The sequence below is a fragment of the Pteropus vampyrus genome, unplaced genomic scaffold, assembly GCF_000151845.1.
Source record: "Pteropus vampyrus isolate Shadow unplaced genomic scaffold, Pvam_2.0 Scaffold2, whole genome shotgun sequence".
NCBI classification, from domain to species: Eukaryota; Metazoa; Chordata; class Mammalia; order Chiroptera; family Pteropodidae; genus Pteropus; species Pteropus vampyrus.
Genome location: NW_011888783.1, coordinates 26417407 through 26434063, shown reverse-complemented (window position 1 = coordinate 26434063; position 16657 = coordinate 26417407). Strand labels below are relative to the sequence as shown.

The window sequence follows — 16657 nt, the reverse complement described above, 5'->3', positions numbered from 1 at the left end:
TTCAAGTAGGTAATCAGTATTGTTAATTATAGTCACTGTGCTGTACATTATATCCACAGAACTTATTCATCTCATAAAAAAAGTTTGTTTTGTACCCTTCGATCACCTTTACCCATTCCCTGCACTTCAAACCACATTTCTACTCTGTTTCTATGAGTTGTTTTTTTTTAGATTCCACTTATGAGTGAGATCACCCAGTATTTGTCTTTGTTTTACTTATTTGAACAGGATCTTTTAAGGTAGGACTTTTTATGCAAATTTTTGTTTAAGTAGAATTCAACGAAATAATACTGTTATAATCTAAGCTTTAAGAAATGTTTTTGTTTTTATGTGTTTTTAAGAGATGCCAGTTACTAAGAAATTTATTGTCTTCTTCATTAAACTTGGTTCACGTTTTTAAAACGTACATTTTTTACAGTTTATCAGAGTTTCTTCTCTTTCTCTGAATGCATTTATCTAATTTGCATTATCTTTTGTTCTCCCATCCTTGCTTGTTAACCTAGTAACCCATAGAATATGTGCCTTTTAGCAGCTTTCCCTGCATTTCCGTGTGTTTAACCTACTGCTAAGCAAAAGAAAATGGTATTTATCACACTAGGGCAGGTTTTCACTGCTGATAAGTATCAGCTGTTTAGAGAGTAGACTTGGGGAAGTTATACAAGCAGTTTCTATGAAGAAAACGTAGATAAATGAGAACTACTAAAAGAATGTTTCACCCAGAGGGGCTAGCATGCATCGCAATCAGGATGAAGAAGAGATGGGAAGAACTCTACAAAAGAAAAAAATTAGCCAAGAGGATGAGAGGGAAAAGGAGAAAGGGTTAGCAGAAGTAAAATGCTTTTTAGATCTCACAACATGGCACAATGATTTTATTTGAAGTAACTGGGCAAGACCATCTGCTATGAGGAGGTAGCTCTAGGCATAACTGATCATTTTCCTTGATCTGGTCTGTTGACTTTGGAGAGAGGGTAAAGTATGTTCCCTGCTCCAAGGGATGGAATGTCCTCCAGGAAGCCTACCTTGGTCACTGGCTGGCATACCTTTATCAGAATATTTGTCATATTTGTCTCTTTCTTTGTCTATTTGTCTTTCGCTAGGAAAAATAATAACTAGCATAATTCTTTTGTGTGTGTACAGGAGAGGCACTGATGGACTGGAAAAAGAAGGGATTAGAGTCCCAGGAGATGGCAGTACCCATGGAGTAAGCATTGGTCATGATAAGACACTGGAATGAAGGCACTTCAGATTTTAAAGAGTATAATGTTTTGTGATGACAAGTTCTGCGGTATGGCTAGAGCAATGTGATGCAAGAGTGGACTAGAGGTAAAAATCAAGAAGCAGCATGGAGAGAAGCTTCAGCGCAAGGTGCTGAGGTTTGTCCATATGGAGTTATGAAAAAAAACAATAGATAAAGGCAAAAATTCAAATATGGAAAGGTATAAAATGAAAAGTCAAAAATTTTCGTTCAAAACCCTACGGAGGTGTTGATTATTAAAAGCATACTCATTTTGGTGGTGTTTGGAGGTCAGTACAGTGCTTAGCCCTTGCAATGGACTAGTGTACTGGGTTGCCAATGATATTATGTTTCTTGATCCAGGTACTGGTTATATTGAGTTTGCTAAAATTTATCAAACTTTACTCTAATTTTTTGGCATATTATATTACGTAAATTAAAAAGTTGATTTGCTTAAGCTATATTCATTTAAAAATATTTTAGATTTACAGTAGGTATTAAGAATAATATAGAAAACAAATACCCATACGTCACTACCCAGTTTAAGAAATAAAATGTCACAAAGACCTTGTGCATCATTACCTGACTACATTTCCTCCTATCTTCAGGTAACAAATATTCTCATTTTGTGGTTTTTCTTTCACATGTATTTCTGCTTTTACCAAATTTACATATATATGTAATTTATATACTGTTTGAGTAGTTCATGGTTCCTTCCATTCCATGTGTATCTCTCTGCAACTTATTTTTTTAAATTGAGCTAAAATTTACATAACACACAATTACTCATTTTAATGGAACAATTCGGTGGCGGTTAGTATATTGACAATGTTGTACAACAACCAGCTATCTCTAGTTTTAAAACTTTTCATCACCCCATAAAATACTCCATACTCATTGAAGACTCACTCCCCATTTCTTCCTCTTTCCAACCCCTGGTAACCTCTAATCTGCTTTCATCTCTATAGATTTGCCTATTTTGAATATATCACATTAAAGGAATCATATATGTGACCTTTGTTGATCACCTTCTTTTAATTAGCATAAATTTTCTGAGGTTCATCCAAGTTGTAGAATGTTTTAGTACTTCATTCATTTTTGATTAAAGCCATCATAGTGGATGTGAAATGGTATCTCATTCTGGTTTTAATTTGCATTTCCTTAATGTCTAATCATCTTGAACATTTTTTTCATTTGCTCGTTGAACCATTTGTATATCTTCTTTGAAGAAATGTCTATTCAAGTCCTTTGCTCAGTTTTTAATTGGGTTATTTGTCATTTTATTATTGAGTTATAAGTATTCTTTATATATTCTGGCTACTAAGCCCTTAACAGGTATATGATTTGCAATTATTTTCTCCCATTTTCTGGGTATCTTATCTTCCAGCTAGGAAAATTTACTTACATAAATGACTACAACTTGGCAATACACAACAGATATTTCAGATGTGCCTTCTCTAGGCAAAGGCCTAAGAACATCAGGGGCAGTTTGATTTGGTGTAAAAAAAAATCTAAAATTAAAAAAAAAATTGGAATTGTGCAAAGATCAAATGTCTTTCTAAATATACTTTAAGGTTCAAAGCAAGAACTTTTCTTAGATATTTTAAATTTCTTTTTCTAATCATCCATGATGTCTTAAATAAAAGATGTCTTTAATTTAGAGAAAACAATCACCAAATATTTGCAGCATTTTTCTTTTCAAATGTTTGAATTGTCAGTTTTATTTCAAGGTGTTTTTTAATTTCTCGAAATAGAATTGTCAGCCTGTGCTATTACAGGGGATCCTGACGGTATAAGTCGAATGACAGCGTTAGTATGTCTCTCCATTATTGCAGAAACTCTGTTTTTTTAAAAATGCCTTTAGTAGGATTCTGGGAATTCACTGTAGGTTAACAGTGGGGCTCCCACCATTTAGAATTATTTTCTCTTAATGAAAGAATGCTGAACCCTTGAACTCTGTCAGGGACTTAGGCATGTTCCCTGGGCCTGATTTTTATCCTCAGAAAATGGAGGTCAGATACATGTCAGAGTAAAAGCAGGGTCAGATCAGAGTTCTTAAAGACTCTGCACGTGTCCAGAGGACGCTAATGTGTGGACCACGGTGTCAGGAACCTGCCAAGCACTTGGTGAGTGAGTGAACCAACAAATGCTTGAAGGGGTAAATAATGAGTAAAAATGACAGCAAATAGTCAGGGAAATAATTAATTATATGCATGACAAAATGACTTACTTTCAATACGCTTGCCTGAGCTAAACAGAGAATGTTATAAAAAAAAAAAAGTAAGATTTCTCCAATGTGCTCCTTTTCCAAGGGACTGAGGTAATATAATTTGGTAATGCATTTTCATTAAAAAAATGACTATTGGAGATGCTAATTTAGGATTATAAGGATTTTATCATTTCTTATAAATATTGGCTTTGATGATGACCACCTGACCTGATGATAGTATCTATGCACCTCATAACCATTTTGTACTCTTATTCATATAGTTTAATAAACACGTGAAACAACATAAGGAAGAAAATCATGTCTGTGTTTTATCCTTGTAATTACAACTATAGTGAGTTTATGAGCTCAGGTGTAAATGACATAAAATTTTCTTTACTATGTCTTACTCTGTGGGGTTTTGCCATCATCTTGGTGACCTTATTGGGATGTACTTCCTCTCTCATCCCAGCCTCCTCTGCATTATCTTTCACTTCTCTTGCCACTCCCCCACCTCCAGAAACACGTCTATCTAGCAGAGGGAAGATCTTTCTCCACATTTTTTCCCCCCAAGACACTCGGTCTGTGGCTTCTAGTGAAACAAATGTGAGATAGATTTACAGGGAGTGTTAATGTTCTGCTCTGCCACTTATCTTCCTTACAGACGACTCCGTGAAAGAGGGAAAGGGAAAGAGAAACTGAAAAAGTAAGGGAAAAAACAAACAAACAAAAACAAAATAAAAAATAATCCATAAATAAATATCTCAAAATAACAACACAGATTGAGAGCATAGGTGTGAACAGAAGTTAATGTTATAGAGTATTTTCTGTTCCATGTACTCTGCTTGATTCCTTCGGATATATTATCTCATGTCATCATCGCAGATTGTGAATAGATGTGTTCATCCTCTTTTTACAATCAGGAAACTGAGAGAGAGATTAAATAACCTGTTCAATATTAAAATTGAAGTCAGGTCTTTAAACTTCTAATTTCCATACTTTCCTCTATTTACTTTGTTCCACTTTACAACCCTACAAAAATAATGGTCATTAAGAGCTAGTTAACAAATGAAAACTATGGAAAGTAGTTATTTAAAATTATATTAGACCAGTTAAAATCTATATGAGGACATTGGGACTGAGAACTAGGGTCTGAAAGTTATGGTCCAAATAACATGGATCTTACTCCTCTCAAAACACACAACACGAAGTTGTTCAACCCAAATATCCCTCAAATGGAGAACTGAGAAACAAATAGTATTACATGGAATACTACTCAGTTATGAAAGAGCATGAATTACTGAATACACTCAACAACATGGATGAAACTCAAATGCCCAATAAGTGAAGGTAGCTAAACATAAAAAGCGACACAGTGTGTGATTTCATTTATATGACACTCTGCAAATTATAAGGGACTGTTTCATATTTTGGCTGATGTGATGGTTACATGACTGTGTATGTTTGTCAAACATTGCAGAACTGTACACTAAATGAGTGAATAATACTACATGTAAATCATCCCTTAATTTTTTAAATGAGAGGAAAAAACACAGTGTTGTTTAGGATTAGGTGCTTAATTGACCTAATTAGAAATACGCTTATGGTTTTTAGGTAAAATGTGAAAAAAAATGTTTCTTAATAACCAACTTCATTTTCATATTATATATAACTCACAGTAGCACTAGGGGACCTCAGATACCATTTTGCCTCAACTAAATAACCAGTCTGAAATTAAGATGCTTCTTAAAATAAATAATAAAAGAAAATTGACAATTGCATGCAGATCAATAAGTTTTGATGTAGTTATTATAGTGAATGTATAAAATATACAAAATTAGCCAGTGAGTAATTAATATTGACTTTTAATTAAACTTAGATTTGTTGATTTTTGTTTCAAATGTTCTCATGTTATTTTGCACACAGAAGATTGACTAATAGCTGGCAGGCAATTCAATTTAAGGCAGAAGAAATTGCCAAGTCCTGCATAAATGTTTCAAAGGTAAGAGATTTGGGGAATCATCATTTGATGTATTTGAAGAATCATTACTTAAGCCCTGAATATCTACCTCTGATAAAACAGTAAAAGCCTTTGACTCTTCTTTCTTGCCATGGAGAAGTCACTGGACTACCTTAATTTCTGGGCTTTTAGTGGTGGTGATTGGGTCATGGGTGAGAGAAGGGCAGCCGATTTGATTAATTCACATTGAGAAAAGCAGAAGTTGTCTCATGGACAAGAGAAAGATTCAGAAAGCTGGAGGGAAGAGAGAAAAGAGAACAGCCAGTAGAAGATGGCCTCTAGACAGAATTTTAGGGAACTGTTGTTTTTTTCTGTTTGGCTGGGGACAGAGCCAGTGGAATGAATGAGAGAGAGATGGAGAAAGAGTATTTGAATATGTTTTCTATGTGATATAAATAAAATCTTCTTCTGGCATTTTTTAAAGTTTGAACTAAAGATTTAAATGGTTTTTGATTATTTCTGGACATTCGGATTTTTTTTTTCTCGAAGGTGACAACATGTCAAGATGGACCATGAAGAGCTTAACTTTTATGAGTAACATATCTGTCAAAAGCTTCAGGCTGACTTTCAAGAAAAGCTGTTTAACTTTCAGTGCTATGTAATTTAATGAAGGAAAAATATGGAATTATTAGTTTGACCAAATAGGAAATGCAGAAGAAACGCTAATATTTTCAATATCTCTCAGAATTATACTGTCAATCTTCAAGAGCTAAAGAAACCAAAATGATGAGCACTAGTTATGAGAAACAGCTTGTCACCATGATGCCAGGCATATCTGTTAGGGCGCTAAAGTAAATCCAGAGATTCTTTAAACACCATATACAAACAAATTTTCAACTCTAACTTTGCTGGTTACACTGAAGAAGAAAGTTAGTCTATAATTATATGGATATATGAATGCTTTTGTCGGTTATTAAAAGTAAATACTAACACAATTCATTTGTGGGCCTTCTCCCTCCTGGAAAGCTACTATTAAATCTATGATGCATTATACAATTTATGACATCTTAGAATCAGGTTCTAGATATTCCAAAAATAATTTTCCAGTTACCATATTTTTCTTCCAAGAGACTCACAACAGTATTTGACTAGTGTATTTTCTCGGTCCGACCCCTATTTTCCAGCATTGTTCTCATAACCTCCAAATATCCTGAACTGTTCTCATTTTGTATTTGATCAGAACCCCATATAAGAATATATGATATGATGTAAGACACACACACGCACAATTTCTTTCAACTTTTTGCCCTCGTTTACATGTGTTACTGTATGTGTGTGGGGATGGGGTGGGGGAGAGTAAGCGAGCTGATAGTGGAGAAAGTGACGTAGGAGAAAGAGGAAGGGCAAAAAATGTTGGCAGGGGTGCCCTGTTTTCCCCAGAATGTGACCCTGAACACTTGCCCTCAAGCACAGCATGTGTGAGACAGAAGGGTTGACAATGAGGTAACAATGCTGGTTGGCTCTTGCCTTTTTATTCATACCTGCGGGGTTTTGCAGGCCTTGCTGCCTGCAGTTTGGGGTCCCGCTTTCTTCTCTATTTCTATGGTTTATGAAGAATCAAGTGATCACGGAACAAAACCTCTTCCAGGGAATTTGGAAATGTCTATCCTCTGCCCTAAGATCTGCTGTCAGACTGGGGCTGTGGGAAGATATGGGCTTTTTGAATACATTCAGCAGCACCTTGGGAAATTCTATTTTGCAGAAAGACTATCTCTAAATTGCTTGTATACTTGGTTTTTAGGTGTTTTTAACTAGCTCCTTGCATTCTTGTTAATCATTTATATTCGAAGGAACTCGTTCGTATTTGAAGGGAGCAATAATAATGAAAATAGCTCTAGAATTTGAAAAATTCATCACTTTCCCTCAATTCTGATCTGTTTCCTTGAATATTAACAGCTCGGCAGTGTTTAACTACTTATAAATAAATAGTGTTTAATTACTTCTATGCAGAAAAATCAAGACTAAAGCAAGAATTCAAAAACTAAGAAAATCTGACTTTCTAGGTAAGGCAAGTATCATGTATTCTACTTGATACAAATGGGAGATCAATTAAAGACTAACTAGCCTTGAATGGAAGGATTCTGGCTTTTTTTTTTTTTTTTTTAAATCATTTATTCAGCGAATGGCTGTGCTAGGCATTGTTCTGGGTGGCAAGTTTACAACTGGTGCAGAGCAACCGAGTCTTGATTCGAACACTGCCTACATTCTGGTGTAGGAATAATGCATGGCCACAGTCAGACAGTGCTTTATTCAGAGCATGCTTCACTCTAGACTTCTCTGAGCTCATTTCTCCAGGAATTTCATTCATTACCTTCTGCCAGGTGCTCATTGTTTTCTTTTATAAATGAATTGGCTAAATGACATGCATTACGGTTACATAATATTTCAAAAACTCCTGAACCTAAATTCTGATAAACATAAGCATTTGTCTTTAACAGAGGAAGTCACAAGAGCAAGCTGTTAATAGCAACGGTGAGAACACTTCAATATTCAGGAACCATGTTTTTCAAGAGTAAATGACACAATTAATGCTTGATATTGCATTGTTAACAGATTTTCTTGTGACTCCACAGCTCTTTATATGTCAGTCTCAAGCAGATGGAAGGGTGATTCTACGAGGCTTAAGCAATAATTCAAATATTGGTAGATGAAGCTGCTTTTAAAAGTCTCGATAGGCTTTTATGCATGGTAGATTTACACATCTTTTTTTACTGTAGCAAAACTTCGAAAATTGCAACTAAGAAAATAAAAAATGTTGCATTTCTTCAAAAGATAGCTAAAACATAAATATTTTTACACATGTCCAAGAAGACCACAGTAGATGAGAATAGCCCACACAAGCTATGGAGCCAAATAGGCTGGACTCGCGTCTAGGCTCTGCTGCTGGGTGACCTTGGGCAAGTACTTCCTCTCACACTGCCTCAATTTTCCCATCTGTAAAATGTAGAGCATCAAATACCTACTTCACGGGGTTGTTATGAGTATTAAAGTAGTTAAACGTACATTGCATAAAGGGTTTTGCCCAGATAAAGCATTACACAAATGTTTGTTCTTATATGTTTCATGTATTTATATTTGAGCAACATTTAGTTTTAGTAAGATGAGACTATTACTTACCTATTATTTTCCTAAAATTCTCTATGAAACAAAGAAACTAAATATATAGGAATATTTATTTTATTTAGATTTTTTCCCCCAGAATATGTTCAGAAGTTATTTATAGTACCTCAGTGTCCTCTCAGGTCTTGCTGCAGGGGTGAAATGATGGGAAGCAGAATGGAACTGTGGGAGGAACAAGACCTTCGGAGTCAGGCAAACCTGGTTCAAATCTAAGCTCTGCCACAGACAGTGGCTTAACCACTTTTGTCACCTGAAAATGGGGGTCGTGACACTTATCTCTTATGATTGTTGTGAGATTAAATAAGATGTATGTACTTAGCACATTCTTAAGATCAACAAATGTTGGTTTCCAACTGGGTGAACAGTCCTACTCCATTCCATGAGCAGAAATGGCCAATTTCTGTCCCACGCAGACCTGCCTTCTCCTCACATCCCACCTTGCCCCATGCAAACCTCACAAATCAGTATAAACAAATGGCCAATTTAAGCAAATGTCAGACATTTAACAGGCTGACCTATAACCTATACAGTCAATTGTTGTAAAAATTCCTTCTCAAATAGGGACAATAAGCTCAGCTTGGCTAATTGGCACCTGTTTCAGTGAAAAAATTTGAAGTGTTATTTACAGAGGGAATGAGCAGGAGCTAAAGAACCAAGGTTTGAGGTGGTCAGGTGCACACACGTATTTTGACATAATGAAGAAGCAGAAACTGTGAGACAGCAAGAGAATTAAGGGAAGAGAGAGTGACTTGGCTGAATTGGCAGCAAAAAGAGCAGGAAAAACAAAACCCCAAAAGCCAAGTCATCCTGATGGCGGAGGCTCCATCAATTCCTGCTGCTGAGGGGGCCCTTAGAGCCGTGGTAGATATGAACTCTCCAACTAATTCACCTCCCTGGGGTTGATCTCCCACACTTCCTACTCTTCTCCTGAAGCTAGGGGTTTTATCTTTTTATGAGTTTCCAAGACTTGGCCCAATGGTGGAGGTTCTTGTTTTATCCACTTCTATTTCCATTCTTAAGATAAACTCCTATTTTACTTGGGCTCACTTAAGTAAGTTCCAGTTTCTTTCTTCTCCAAAATTACTATCGTACCAAAAATAAAGGAATGTGTATGATTCCAAGGGAAGATGACTTCTGAGTGTGGAGTCCCATGTTACCTGTGGAATTAACCTTTTAAATTCCAGGTCACAGCTTGGCTAGCCTTGTTTGTATAGAGGCCAGTAGAAATTGGCTTTCTAAGCTTGAATTTTAGGTGTCAGACACCTGTAGTCACTAACTCACTGTCCTGACAACCTTTCATTTTTGTGCCTTTAGACAGGGGTCAGTGTATAGAGAGGCGAAGAACATAGCTCTGGTATCAGATTACTTGGGTATAATTTCTACTACTTACTAACCTGGGCAACATTTTTAACTCTCTATGCCTCAGTTTCTCGTGTCAATCTTATACCAAAATACTCATTTGTTATATTGTTTACTTATTCATATTTCTCTTATTAGACTCACAGCTCCTTGAGAATAAATGGCAAATACTTTTTATTTCCATTACTTAACATATAATAGGTGCTTGATAAATTAATATTGCCTTTTCTAAAACAATCTTTCTGTAAAACTTTCATCCTGCTAACTTTCATTCTCTGAATCTTACAGAGATTTTTAACTCTTCTTCCACATATGGACATGAACTTGTAGTACATATTATGCTTGCTTTTTTCATTTATTTTAATAATTGGTCTGTTATTTAATTAGCTTCAGCTCAACAAATTTCAGGCTCTTTAAAGCCCACCTTTGCTTAATAAGTTTGCCCCTTCTGACATACTGTTTTTGCCCTATTTTTACTCTGAAGTAATTATTGTACTTATCATTTTGAGTGTCTTTCTACCTAGGTCTATCTGCTTCTACCATTTAGCAAGGTCATTTTGAATTCCAAACCCATCTGTTAAGGAGTATATTTTCTCTCCAGGTGACTACATCAGGTAAATCAATGAGTTTCCTATTTCTTCGAACAGGTCATTAATGAAAGTTAAAACATACAGTTTATAAATATAAGATGTTATTCTCCAAGGCTATAAGACCATGAGTAGATATGTGAAAAGCCAAGTTTGATGAGATTTCAGTTGTTTTGTAGAAGATATTTTTATGTAAGAAAAACTTTTGACTGTGAAAATAAATGGTTTGATAAATCTTTAATTGCTCAGTGCCCTGCAACTCAACATTTTAGTTTATTAAATCAAGAGTTAGCCTCATGTGATTTTTTTTTTTTAGTTGTTTTAAAGTCATATCTGAGTTTATTCAGTAGATATACATAGTGTCATATATGTTGGTAAAAATAAAAATTTGGCAAACCAGCACATCCTAATATATCCTAATTTTATCCTAATTTTATTTTCCCAATTTTAGTGCAATTTGGATGAACAATTCTTACAGCCTAGGTAAAAACAGTTTGTATAGATTTTCAGCAATAATTGGTAGAATTTTTATTTTGATTAGGTGGAACTCTGATGCCAAGGTGTATTACTCTAAAGAAAAAGATGAATCAGCAGATCAAAATTTTTAATTGTTTCATTTGATGAAAGTAATAAATCTAAATAATGGTTTGCGGATAAAAGGAAATTATTCTCGTTTTTTATCTTGGAAAAACACATCCTTATAAACCCAAGATAGCTTCTTGAGTAAAGTTGTGCTCTAAAACACTTTGCCATGTTTAAAAGTGTGTTCACCTTTTTTGGTGTTTATCCAGGCAGTTCATGTCACTTTGCAGGTCACAGAAAGTGACCTGAGCTCTTTACCAATGGCATCCAAAGGTTTCTGTCAAGTCCTTAAGAGAACACCATTTCATTGTGCTTTTAGCCAAACAGACCTACAGCAGTTTGTTTATATGATTATCTCCTGGAAAATTAGAAAGACTCATGACCAAGGTAAAGATTTACAGTCATAGTCATAATTTAGGCTGAATCTTAGTGCATTAATTTGCTTCATTGAAAAAAGCCTTTTATAAGGATATGAAGACTTTTTTAAGCAAAGACTGAAAAGGTCTCTTGGGGCTTGCATCCTGATGTGTCGTTTTACCAATTGGAGCTTTTCCTTAGGTTGTAAATTCCAGCTTTCTAATGTCAGATCCCTCTGTTGAGCTTTAAGGCATTTCTGGAATTACTCAGCAAAGGGACTTTGACAATTCCCTTTCCTGTTCTTAGGTCATAGAGCTGATTTATGGCTGAAGGAGGTTCTCTAAACAGTAGATGAAATTGGTGAAATGTTATCCATTTATTAAAGTGGATTCAGGAGTTCCTCTTGCTGATGGGTGGGAGTTGTCTTTAAAAAAAAAGAAAAGAAAAGAAAGAAAGAAAGAAAGAAATCAGCCCTGAATGCATTGACTAATTGCTATTTTGTGAATTTTATCACAGGAAAATTAAAGTCACCTATACAGAAATTGTTTAAGGGTAGAATCTAAAGAGTATACTGATGGTGTTATGGCAAATTCTAAATTTGCTATTTCAGGTTGATAGCATAAAAGCAGTTTCAAAAATGGCTGCTCTTATTAATGTAAACTCACAAATTCAATATTTCTTCGACCAACATTTATTGAATGTCCTTTCTGTTCAGACACATCTCTAGGTGCTGTGGACACAGCAGAGAATAAGACAAAAACTCTGTCTTTTGTAACTTATTGGGAACAGACACCAAGTAATGACAAATAAATATAGAACAAAATGGCAAGCAGTATTCAGGGTTATGAAAAAAAAAAACAGCACAGGAGGAGCATGGAGAATTGGGAGTTATAGTCACGTTAGGTATGTATAAGTTTTTACTGCTGCTTTAACAAATTAATGCAACTATAGTAGTTTAAAATAATCTATATTTATTATCTTATGCTCTGTATATTAGAAGTCCTACACTCCCAAATTCAAGGTGTCACAGGCTCTAGGGAAGAATCTTCTTCCTTGTCTTTTCCAGATTCCAGACACTTCTTATATTCCTTGGCTTGTAGTCTTTTCCCCCATCTTCAAGGCCAGCAACATCACATCTCTGACTCTTCATTTGTCGTCATATCTCCTTCTGACCACAGCCAGGAAAAGTTTTTCTGTTTTAAGAGCTCATGTGATTACACTGAGCCCACTGAGGTAATCCAGGACAGTCTCTTCTAAGGTCAGTTAATTAGCAATCCTAATTCAATCTGCCACCTTAATCCCCTTTGCCACATTAGAAAACATATTCACATCTATTTAGATACTAAAATCATCTCAGATTTGGTCTGTGGGAGCCTTTTCAAGCTGGGTCCTGTGTCCTTCTGACAAGTCTCTCTCATAATTTGAGCACTTTCTTACTTCTGGCACAATAAAATGATCCAGGACAATTTTGTACTCTCCTAGCTCCAGCCCAAGAATCTATCAGCCATTTCTTCAAAAATTCCTTTTAGTGAAAAATTGGTAAGTAGTTGTTGATATGCTCATTGTTTTTGAAATCTATATATATATATTTTAAAGGTGGAGTCCAAAAGTATGAAAAAAAAAAAAAAGAAGAAGAAGAAAATCAAGGAGGAGTACAAGGTTTCTAACCTGAGCTAATGCAAGGAAGGAGTTACCATGAACTGGGGAAGGCTGAGATGAAGTAAGTTTGGAGGGAGGAACTGGAATTCAATTTGGCCATGTTAAGCTGAGATGTCTATTTAGAAATTCTAGTGGAGATGGCAAGTAGGCAATTAGATATCTGGGTCTATAGCTCTGGAGAGAATCCCAGACTGGGGTTAAAATTTTGGAGTCATCGGTGTACAGATGGTATTTAAATTCATGAGAAGAATAACATCATTAAGGGAATGAATGCATATAGTGAAGGGAAGACAGCCAAGGTCTGCCTCCTGGGGCACACAGGGAGAAGAGGAACAAGAAACAAAGGAGACTCATAAATAGTGACCACTGAGGTAAAAGGAAAACCAGGTGAATTTGGTGTTCCAGAGAGCAAGTAAAAACAGATTGTATTAAGGAGTACAGAGTGATAAATTGTGTCAAATGCTGCTGCTAAGTCAAGCAAGGTGAGGACTGAGAATTGAACATTACTGGGGTGGCAGTGGCAGTTCGCCTGATTGGAGTGAGCTTAAGTGAGAATAGGAAACGTGGAATTGAAAAGAACAAGTGTACACAAATTATTTCAAGGGGCCTACTGCAAAAAGGAGTAAAGGAATGGGGGGAGTAACTTCTGGAAAATTAAAGTCACAAGAAGGTTTTTTAAATAGATAAAATGGAAGAAATATTAGCATGTTCGTATGCTGATGGAAATGATTGATTGAGTAGGGAGTGAAAAACTGATAAATGGCCGCAGGTGGGATGGATAGAATCTGTCTCTTTGACATTTCTAGCTTCTAGAAGCTATGCACGTTCCTTGGCTCCTGGCTCCCTTCTTCTATTTTCAAAACCATTAATAGCAGATGAGTCCTCCCACCTCTCTGACACCTCTTCCCATCATCTCCCTCTCATGGCACCCAGGAAAGATTCTCATTTTAAGGATTTACAGATTAAATTGGACCTACCCAGATTATTTAAGAGAATCTCCTCATCCCAAGGTACTTACCCCTGACTACATCAGCAAAATTCTTTTTGTCATGTAAACTAACATATTCGCAGGTTCTGGAGATTAGAATTTGGACATCTCTTTAGAGTCATTATTCTGCCAACCACAACATCCCAGAGGTATCAGAATACTTGAAATAGCTGGTTGTATTATGTAGACTGGGGTAAAGTTCTTGTGAGTTCTCACGAAGTCTAGATGAGTGGAGCTTAATCCTGCGTGCACCTATACATGGGCCTCATGGATATGTCATTTAACTGATGTTAATTAGCTCTGCATTTACTCAACTATCAGGAAAGAGAAGACAGATACAATTCCCAGACTGATACCCCAATCTTTCCCTGCAAATGTTTTCCAGGCTTCCTGGCATCTGGCTTCTAGCTAACTCCCATCAGTCGAGGCCTGGTGAGAGATTAGACAACAGGAAGAAGGAAGCAGCCACAGTAGCTCTCCCTTTCTATTTCCACCTCATGGTGTGTCATTCTGAAGTTTATAGTCCCAGCTCCCCTGGGCAGTCCCCTCCATGGTTTTAGCTTCGGCTGGAGGTTGGCTTTTGGATTCTAGTACCACTTCCTCCTCTCTGGGGATGCTTGTGGCTTTCTGCTATTGCAAATCTCTGGGTTGCCCCATTCCTTATTTAGCTTCTTAATTCTTCCATCATTGTGTAATCCATTCGCTATATTAAATTTCCTCTATTTGAAATATCTACAGTAGGTTCTCTTTGCCTGACTCAACTTTCACTGATAGAATGGAAAATAAAACTGTGCTAATTTCAATCTTGCATTCATTAGTATAATCTCCTTACCTATCTGAAAGGGACTCTTTCTCTTAGAAAATAAAACTTTTGACAGAAAATCCATTCCATTTGTTTAGAGGTATATTTAAGAAATTTAGCACCCTCATGGCATTTCTGATATGAAATTTCTGACATAAAATATGTGGCTTGATGTTTACTTACTGAAACTGATGTCATAGGGTGAGCTCTACTGGTACCTGAGAAAGGAATTTCAGGAAGCTACTCTGTGAATTGCTAGAGATTAGATTTCTGAATAATGAGCCTGGTGGTGTTGGTGTAGCAGAAGACAGGACTGTATCCCACTGCCAGCGTCAATCAAGAACACTCAATCATGGCTTTGGGGCACAAAGAACAGGATAAAGAGACTGCCACATGTCTAAGAAGTGGTTTCCTCTATTCAAGGAGAGGGAAAACTAAGGCAAGAGTGCAGTTTGGTTTGGTGAGTGACTGACTCCACTCATTTCTTCTTAAAAAAATAATACATGCAGTGGAAAAGGGGTGAAGGGAACTCTGCTCTCTTCTGAATAGTAAGGCTATTAACAAGAAGAAAAAGATTAAAAAATAATTTGCATATGTGATTATTAGGATAGAAAAGGATGACTCTAACTGCAGTTCTTGACACGACTTTGTGGCTTTCTGTGGTTGAGATAATGTACATAAAGCAGAGACCCCACCATCTGACTAATTAACTCGGCAGCAGGGAAGGAATGGATGAAAGGATAATTAATAGGTCAAAGACCCAATGCTGTGTTATGATTATTTGAATAATATTATGATAATTTGAATAACGTACAAGAGTTTGTGAAAATTGGTTGCTGGCTAGGACTCCAGCTGACAAAACATTTGAATCATGCTCATTTTATACCTCCTGGGTAGCTTTCCTTCCTTCCTGTAAGTACTGAGCATATGTTTGAATATAGGGGGTAAGGTTGGGGGACAGAAAGAAACGGGTGGGAAATGACTGTGGAAAAAATACCATTTTAAATGTCCATTGCAGAATTATACTGTTTTAAGCATCCACAGCAGAATTCCTCCATTTCTATTCACATTGAAATGACCTTAACTGGCACCGCACTTGAGTTTGTAGTAACTATTCAGTAGAATGAAAAACCCAGTGCTTATTTCCTTGTTTGAAAAAAAGTGAATTACTTCATTAGAACAAGTCTGTGGTTGATGGATTTCTATCTTTATTTAGAAAAACAAAACTAAAGAATCATTTTTATTTTAAACAAGTAAGGACTTAAAACAAGACATTTACTTAAAAAATTTTAAACATGTTTTGAAAGTATTATAGATTGTTAGCTAATGTATTTATAATATACCCACACTTGACATTTATGCATCCCTATATCATTTTTTTATTTCAGTGGCTCTTTTTCTCCTTTAGTTTCTTTTACTGAGAAGATGGACTTCACTGTCAACATCCAAGCAGCAATCTAGAACATGGCCTGAGGGTGTTTAGGACAGCTAATAAAAAGGCCAACCTGTTTTCTGCTGCATGAATTTATTTTCTGCAGTCGGTGTGAGTTTTATTACTTATATGAAAAGAATAGCTTCCTTCCACCTTTCCATTAGCCAGTAACTCTCAACCAGGGGAGATTTTGGCCCCTGGGAGACATTTGGCAGTGTCTACAGAAAGTTTTGATTGTCAGGATTTGGGGGAACTACTGCTACCTAGAAGGTAGAGACTAGAAATGCCGCCAAACATCCTATATGCACAGG

General features: G+C 36.1%; 2 long non-coding RNA genes across 3 annotated transcripts in view; both read left to right on the top strand.

Moving 5' to 3' along the window:
• The window catches only part of LOC111738758, a 10888-nt gene extending 4210 nt beyond the window's left edge, over nt 1-6678 (top strand). Inside the window, exons 2-4 of one of the 2 annotated variants that reach the window (XR_002779960.1) lie at nt 1138-1201; nt 5367-5442; nt 5950-6678. This is a non-coding gene — a long non-coding RNA (uncharacterized LOC111738758). Of the gene's footprint in view, nt 1-1137; nt 1324-5366; nt 5443-5949 lie in introns of both variants that reach the window. The other variant, XR_002779961.1, reaches the window with a different exon arrangement.
• An 8563-nt stretch (nt 6679-15241) lies between these two features.
• Nucleotides 15242-16442, top strand: LOC111737703. Its single transcript, XR_002779532.1, has 2 exons — nt 15242-15374; nt 16303-16442. It is a non-coding gene; the product is annotated as an uncharacterized LOC111737703 (long non-coding RNA).
• The last annotated feature ends 215 nt before the right edge of the window (nt 16443-16657 follow it).